Consider the following 7,032-nt stretch of genomic DNA (forward strand, 5'->3'; position numbering starts at 1 on the left):
CAGTGCCCGAGGGAATGCAGCTAGGTTTTAAAGCTGGCTTTTGGGTGCTTCCTTGTGGACGAGTTCAGGGGAGGACCCTCCCCCATTGAAAGCCCGTAGACAAGGGGCCCAGTCCTTATTTTTAGGTGCCCGGGAAAAAAAAGTTTAGGGGAAAAAGCAATTAAGGGGGGGGCAGGGGTTTCCTCAAATGTTCTGATCTCAATGGGAGACATTGCCCAAAAGTTTCCCTTTTTCAATTTTAAGTGTACCCCGGTTTTCCCCCCCCTTTCCCTCAAAAAAGGTTCCAGAAAATCTCCTGCAAAGCAACACACTTCGGGGATTTGGGCTTAAAGGACGCACCCCCCCCTCCCTGCCTGCAGGAAAACCCGCTCCTAACAGGCCCCACCCCGATGGGGTTTTCCCGAAGTGTTTTGAAGGGGGTAATTTGGAAAAAATTCCCCCCCCCCAAAAACAAATTGGCCCTCCCAAACCAAACCACGATTCTAAATTTTTTCCCTGTGTAGCCGGGGTGGACATCCTAATGCCATACGGGAAAAAAGGGAAAATAGCTGAACGCCTTTTCCGGGAAAACAACTTCCCTTTGGAGTGTTGGGGCTCCCAAACCCCCAGGGCCCCCCCCAGTTGCCCCACTGCCTGCAGAAAGGGGTTTTCCCCAAAATCTGCCCCCAAAGGGCCCCTTTGCCAAAAGGCTTGTGAGAAAGCAAGTGGGAAAAGCAGAACCTGGAGGGGGTCTCCCAACTGCAGTGGGGCAGTTTTTTGGGTACCTCCTGGCTTAAAAACTGGTTTTCGGGTTCCATGTCCAAAAACGAGCTTGTTGAAAGCTGGCTTGAAAGGGGTGCCCTTTCCCCTTTGGGGAGCTGGGGGCAGGGCAGGAACCCCTCCGCATTCGATTTCCCCCTAGAGTTAGGTCCCAGCACCTTAAGTTTTTGGGGGGCCAAAAAGAGGTTTTTGGGGGAAAAGGAAAGTTGGGGGAAATGACAGGATTTTCCCCAGGTTTTTACCTGATCTCAATGCAAAACATTGCAAACGTCCTTGTTCAATGAAGGTTTTTCTCGGCTTAGCCCCATCAAAGTGTCCCAGCAACAGCAGCCCGCAACGCATACACACTTTTCCGAGAGTTGGGCCCTTATGGACTGCCCCAAACCCCCAACCTGCCTACAGGGACAAACCGCGCTCCCCAACAGGCCTAGCCCCCATGCGTGCCCGAAGTGGGGTGGGGGTAAGTGGAAAAATCCCCCCCCCACAAGACTAGTGCAAACCAAGCTCAATCTAGCGGGGTTCCCAAATATTTCCTGTGTGAACCCCCGGGGTTGGGTACATCTTTTTTTTTTTAATTTTTTTTTTATTTATTTATGGGTAGTCAACCCGAGGAGAGAGAAAAGGCAGAGACACAGGGCGGGGGGGGAGAAGCAGGCTCCATGCACCCGGGGGCCTGACCGTGGGACTCGATTTCCCCGGGGCTCCAAAGGGTCGCGGGCCCCCGGGGCCAAAAAGGGAGGCGGGCCAAAACCGCTGCGCCACCCAGGGATCCCCCAAGGGGGGCTAATCTTAAGTGCCATACGAGAGAAGCTAGCTGTAGACTTTTTCCCAAAAAAACCAAATTTCTTTGGGTTTGTTTAGCTCAACCCTCCCGTCCCCACAGTTGCACATGCCTGCAGAAAAAAAATTTTCCCAAAATTTTGCACCAGAGCCATTTTTTTAGAGGCTTGTGAGTCGCAATTGGGAAACAGCAGACCTGGAGTGTGGGCTCCAACGCAGTGGAAGGGGGAATTCCCGGGGGAACCCCTGTCTTTGAAAAGGCCCAAAGTTGTCAGTGCCTTTGAAGGCAGCTAGTTGAAAGATGGGGGTAGGCATCCTTCCTTGTGAGGGAAATGGGTAAGGGCAGGCCCTGCCCATCCTTTTACTGGGCCCCTTAAAGTAAAGGGCCCAGCATCCTATGTTAAAGGGGGCCAGAAGAGGGTTTGTTTTTAAAGCATGTGGGGAAATGACAGGATTCTCCTCAAGTGTATCTGATCTCAATAAACATTTCAAACGTTCTTTTTCAATTTAAAGTGTAAAATCGGTGCAGCACCCCCTTTAAAAGTTGGGCCCTTTCCAAAACATTTGCCTGGGAAAGCATAACCCCACTTTCCCAGAGTTGTGCTTTTGGGCTGTCTCTCCCTCATTTTCCCCCCTGCAGGGACACCGTGCCCCCTAAGGGGGGGCCCAAACCCCGATGTGTGCCTGAAGTGTGGTGAAAAGGGAATGGGAAAAATACCCGGCCCCCAAGGGCGGTGAAACCAATTTTCCCATCTAGCAGTTTCCTAGATTTCCTTTGTAACCAGGGTTTTTCACCTAAGTTCCCTACGAAGAAGCTAGCCCCGAACGCCTTGTCCAAAAGCAATTTAATTCGGAGGGGGTTTTACTCCCTCAATGCCTCACAAATTTTCAAAACTGCCTTTCAGAAAGAGTTTCCAACATCTGCACCCAGAGCCCTTTTTTTCAGAGGGTTGTGAGACGCAAGTGGAATAAGCAGACCGGATGGGGGTTCCCAGCTGTAGTAAGTGGTATTTGGGTCCTTTCCCGGCTTAGGTTTTGCTTCGTTCTTTAGTGCCCCAAGAAAAGAGTAGTTTTAAAAGTGGCTTGTAGGCATGCTTCCTTTTGCCCGGGGGCTGAAAGGGGGGGAGGCCCCCCCCGCACCTGACTGCACGGGCGAATAAGTCCCAGCATCCTTTTGTTTGGGGCTGGAAAGGTTGTTGGGAAAAAAAATGGGAAGTGACAGGGCTGTGCTCAAGTGGAAAAATGAGTCCAATAAGACATTGCAAAAAAAACCTTTTCAATGAGAGTTTTACAAAGGGGCCCCAGCACCCCTCAATAAGTGCCTTCCCCCCATCTGCCTGCAAAAGGATACAAAGCTTCCGAGAGTTGAGCTTTTGGACTGTTCCCCCCCCACATCCCCTGCAGGTTTAAAACCCGCGCCCCGAAACCCAGCCCTACCCCGATGGTGACTAAAGTGTTGTGAAGGTATGGGGAAAACCCCCCGGCCAAGAAGACTAGGGCACCCAAGCTCAACCCGGGGGAATTTCCTATTTTTCCCTGGGAAGCCAAGTGCTGATCCTAAGTGCCAAAAGGGAGAGAAGCTCCGGGAAGGGTTTTTCCAAAAAAATTTTTACTTGGGAGGGGTTGAGTTTCACCCCGGGTCCCTAACAGTTGAAAAACTGCCTGCAAAAAGGTTTAAAAACATCTGCCAACAAAACCCGTTTTTTCAGGGGCTTGTGAGACACAAGTAAATAAGCAGACCGGGATGGTGTCTCCAGCTGAAAGTGGATTGGTATTGGGGGAAAACGCCCCCGGATAGAAAAATTTAAGTTTCTAAATTTGGCCCAAAGTTACGCACCCGTTGAAAGCGGGGCTTGTTGGGCATGCTTCCTTGTGGGGAGCTGGGGGTGGGCGGACCCTCCCCATCCTGATTTTCCCCCGTAGAAATAGGTCCCGCACCCCCAATGTTGGGGCCCAGAAGGGGGTTGTGTAAAAAAGGGGAAAAGTGACGGGATTTCCTCAAGTGTATCTGATCTCTGCAGACATTCCCAACGTTTTGTTAAATGGGGGGGTTTTGCTGGGTTCCTAGCTCCCATAAAAAGAGTCGGGAGACATCTGCCTGAAAAGGAAACACATTTCCCGAGAGTTGGGTTTAAGGGACAGTCCCTCCCCCACCTCCCCTGACTACACCTTTCTCTTTTAACAGGCCTACCCCCCGAGCGTCCCCTGAAGTGTAGTGGGGAGGAAAAGTGGAAATTCCCCGGCCCCAACAAGACAGGGGCATCCAAGCCCCAACCAGCGATTTTCCTATATTTCCTCGTGAGCCAGGCCCTAATTCCAAGGGGCCTTAACAGAGAAGCTACCTGAAAGCCTTGCCAAAAGCAATTTACTTTGGGGGTTGGGGCCACCCTCCGTCCCTCATTGCAAAAATCCCGCAAAAAAGATTTTTCCAAAACATCTCACCACACCCGTTTGCCCAGGGTTTGTGGGGACCCCAAGGGGAATAAGCAGACCTGGAGGGTGTCTCCAGCTGAAAGTGGAGTGGTATTCTGGGGTCCTCCTGGCGTTGGGAACTTTTTTTTTTTGTTACGTTTTTTCAGTCCCCGGGGAACGGCGGGTAGTTTAAAGCGGCTTTTTTTAGGGGTTTTTCCTTTGGGTGCGAGCTGAGTTGGGGGAAAGGACCCCCCGGCATTCTGACTCCCGTAGGTAGGTCCCAGCATCCTTATTTTTGGGTCCGGAAAGGGGTTTGTGAAGAGATGGGGAAAAGTAAAGGGAAATTCTCCTGGTGTATCTGATCTCAATGCAGACTTTGAAAACCCGCCCCTTTTTCCCAAATTTTGGAGTGTCCCCTCGGTCCTGGGCCCCCACCCAATTTGGGTCTGCAACTCTAGGGAAAACCCATAAAGGTCCGAGATTTGGGTTTTTGGCCCGGGACCCTCCCACACCCTGCCTGCACGAACACCGTCCCTCCTCACAGGCCTAGCCCCGTTTGCTGCCTGAAGTGTTGTGAGAGGTAAGGGGAAAGCCCCGGCCCCAAGCTATTTCATCCAACCCAAACCCAGCAAATTTTTGTATTTCCTGTGTGAGCCAGGGGGGCGAAAACCTTAAGTGCCATACAAAGAAAAAGCAAACTGAACGCCTTGAAAAAGGGCAACTTATTTCAAGAGTTAGCTCCCCCCCTCAGTCCCTCACGTTGCACACGCTGCCTGCAAAAGATTTTCCAACATTTTCCCCACCAAAAGCCGTTTGTCGAGGCTTGGGGGAAACAAGGGGGAAAAAGAGACCGGGGGGGGTGTCCCCAGCTCCCAGCGGAGGGGGTATTTGGGTACCTCCTGGTTTAAAGAACACTGTTACTTCTCAGTTCCCGAGTAACAAAGTTATTTGAGAGTTTGGCTTTTTAGGCGTGTTTCCCTTTCCCTTGCTGAGTTCAGGCAGGCCCCCCCCGCTTCTGCTGCCCTTAGAGTAGGTCCCGCATCCTTATGTTAGGTGCCAAAAGGGGTTGTTGAAAGACCCAATGGGGATGTGACAGGATTTCCTCAAGTGAATTGATTAAATTTGAAAGACATTCCCCCAAACGCCCTTGGGTTCAATGGAGTGTATCTCGGTCCTAGCTCGCATAAAATGTCTATATGGGGGGGGGGCCCCCGGGGAAAGGACAGGGCGAGGTTGTGGGTTTGGGTCCTGGCCCCCTTTCCACCCACCCCGGGTTCTCTTTCCCCCTTCCCCCTTTTCCCCCCTCCCCCCCCCCCTTCCTCCCTCCGCCGGCCGGGGGCCCCCCTCAACCTTTTCCCCCTCGCCCCCAAATTTTTCCAACCCCCGGCCTTCCGCCCCCTTCCCCCTTCCCCGGGCCCGGGGGTCCCCTTTTCCCCTCTGGCCTCGCGCCTTTCGGGTTTTTGGTTTTTTCCCCCCCCCTGGAACAAAGAGTTGACCCCCTCAAAGTCCAAACTCCCCGGAACACGCTCGACTTTGGGGCCCCCGGTGTTTATTGAAAGGGGGATTTAAAAGTCCATTCCCCATCCGGCCCAAATTACCCTGGAAAGGAAGTTGGCATATATCCGGGAAAAAAAAGGAGAAAACAGTTAAGAAAAAAGGGGGAGGAGAGTGGTCACGTTCAAAAAATCTCAGAAAGGGGAAATTTTCCCCGAAGAATTATCCCCTTTGGGTGGACCCACTAACCCCTCTTCCAAAAGCTTCGCTATGATCATTGACAAACGGGGAAAAGGACATCCGCAGCTCTAAGACCAAAAGAAAAGCTGCCAGTAGACCCCCCGTTTTCCCCGGGTGGTGGGCCCCTGCTATCAGTGTGGCCCCTTCATTGGGAAAGGTGGGTTTCAAGATCAAGGAAATACGAGGGAGTACAGGGGCTCAGGTTCAGAGTCAGGGGATTATGCACCCCAACTCAACTGCGCGGGCCATCACGATTGCCCTGGCATTCTCGCATCCATCATTGATGTGTGAAACAGATGCTGCGTGGTCATGTGGGAGCCCCCCCGAAGGCGTGGACTGGGGGGGGGGGGGGTGGGGGGGGGGGCATCCGTTACCGGCCCACGCCGTCCATTCTCCAGTCTCTTTGCAGGAGGCAGGACAGGTAACAGCACAGGCAGGCGACAGTCGAGCTTTCCCCACACCACCCCTCCATGTGCCTCAACCCTGACCTGAGGACCACCTCTAGAGGCCTATAACCATTCAAGGACAGTATGCCATTCCAAAGCCAGATTTGACCCAAGCTGCACCAGTTGGCAATGAGCACCAGTCTCATTTACCCATGACGCATGGCAACATCGCGATTCAGTGGCATTGAATCCAGCTCTCCAGAGGTGAAAGGCTATTGGTTTTGATGCATCTCTCAGACTACTTCTCATGAACTCAATCCATTCCAAACGATATTGATTGGCTGCATAATCAGGCGTCAAGGCACCAAAATCAATAGACCGTCAAATGTCTGGGCTGCAGGATCAAAATATGGCGAACCCAGTGGAAGGATCTACTGAAAGGCCAGGTTACCATCACTGCATCTGCTGCCAGCATTAGCCTGGCTCAATAATCTAACTAATCTAATCAATGTCAGGCTTTCCTCGAGAAGACGGGTGGCATGGAGCAGCTTGAAACAATGCAGATTCATCCATAATCCCTTTCTGCTGTTCACACACACACCCTGAACCATCTGTGTAGTTTCTGAACATACAGAGCGATTTCCAGTTAAATCGTTTGTAAATTTTCAGTTTCTACACACTTTATCATCCACGCGTGATTTTTAATTAAAGCGTTTTTAATTCCTTCTCTGTTCACTTGTTAATGCTGAATCCCTATTTAGTTTTTATATAAGCTTCTCTCCCCCCCTTTTCTTGGCTCATGATTTTTTTCTGTTTGTCATGGAAATGTTAAGAAGTGGAATATTAAGACATTTCAGTTTAGTTTCTTGTAATGTTCAAATTTTTCAAATAAACATAAAAGATGGACTGGAGCTTTTTCTTTGTGAATAGATAGAATGTGTTTTTTTATTTCGTGATTAAT

At 51.1% G+C, this 7,032-nt stretch overlaps 1 pseudogene; it reads left to right on the forward strand.

Moving 5' to 3' along the window:
- LOC121477397 overlaps positions 1–7,032 on the forward strand; it is a 115,530-nt pseudogene that overhangs the window by 90,146 nt on the left and 18,352 nt on the right.

Source organism: Vulpes lagopus, chromosome 17, assembly GCF_018345385.1.
Source record: "Vulpes lagopus strain Blue_001 chromosome 17, ASM1834538v1, whole genome shotgun sequence".
Lineage (NCBI taxonomy): Eukaryota > Metazoa > Chordata > Mammalia > Carnivora > Canidae > Vulpes > Vulpes lagopus.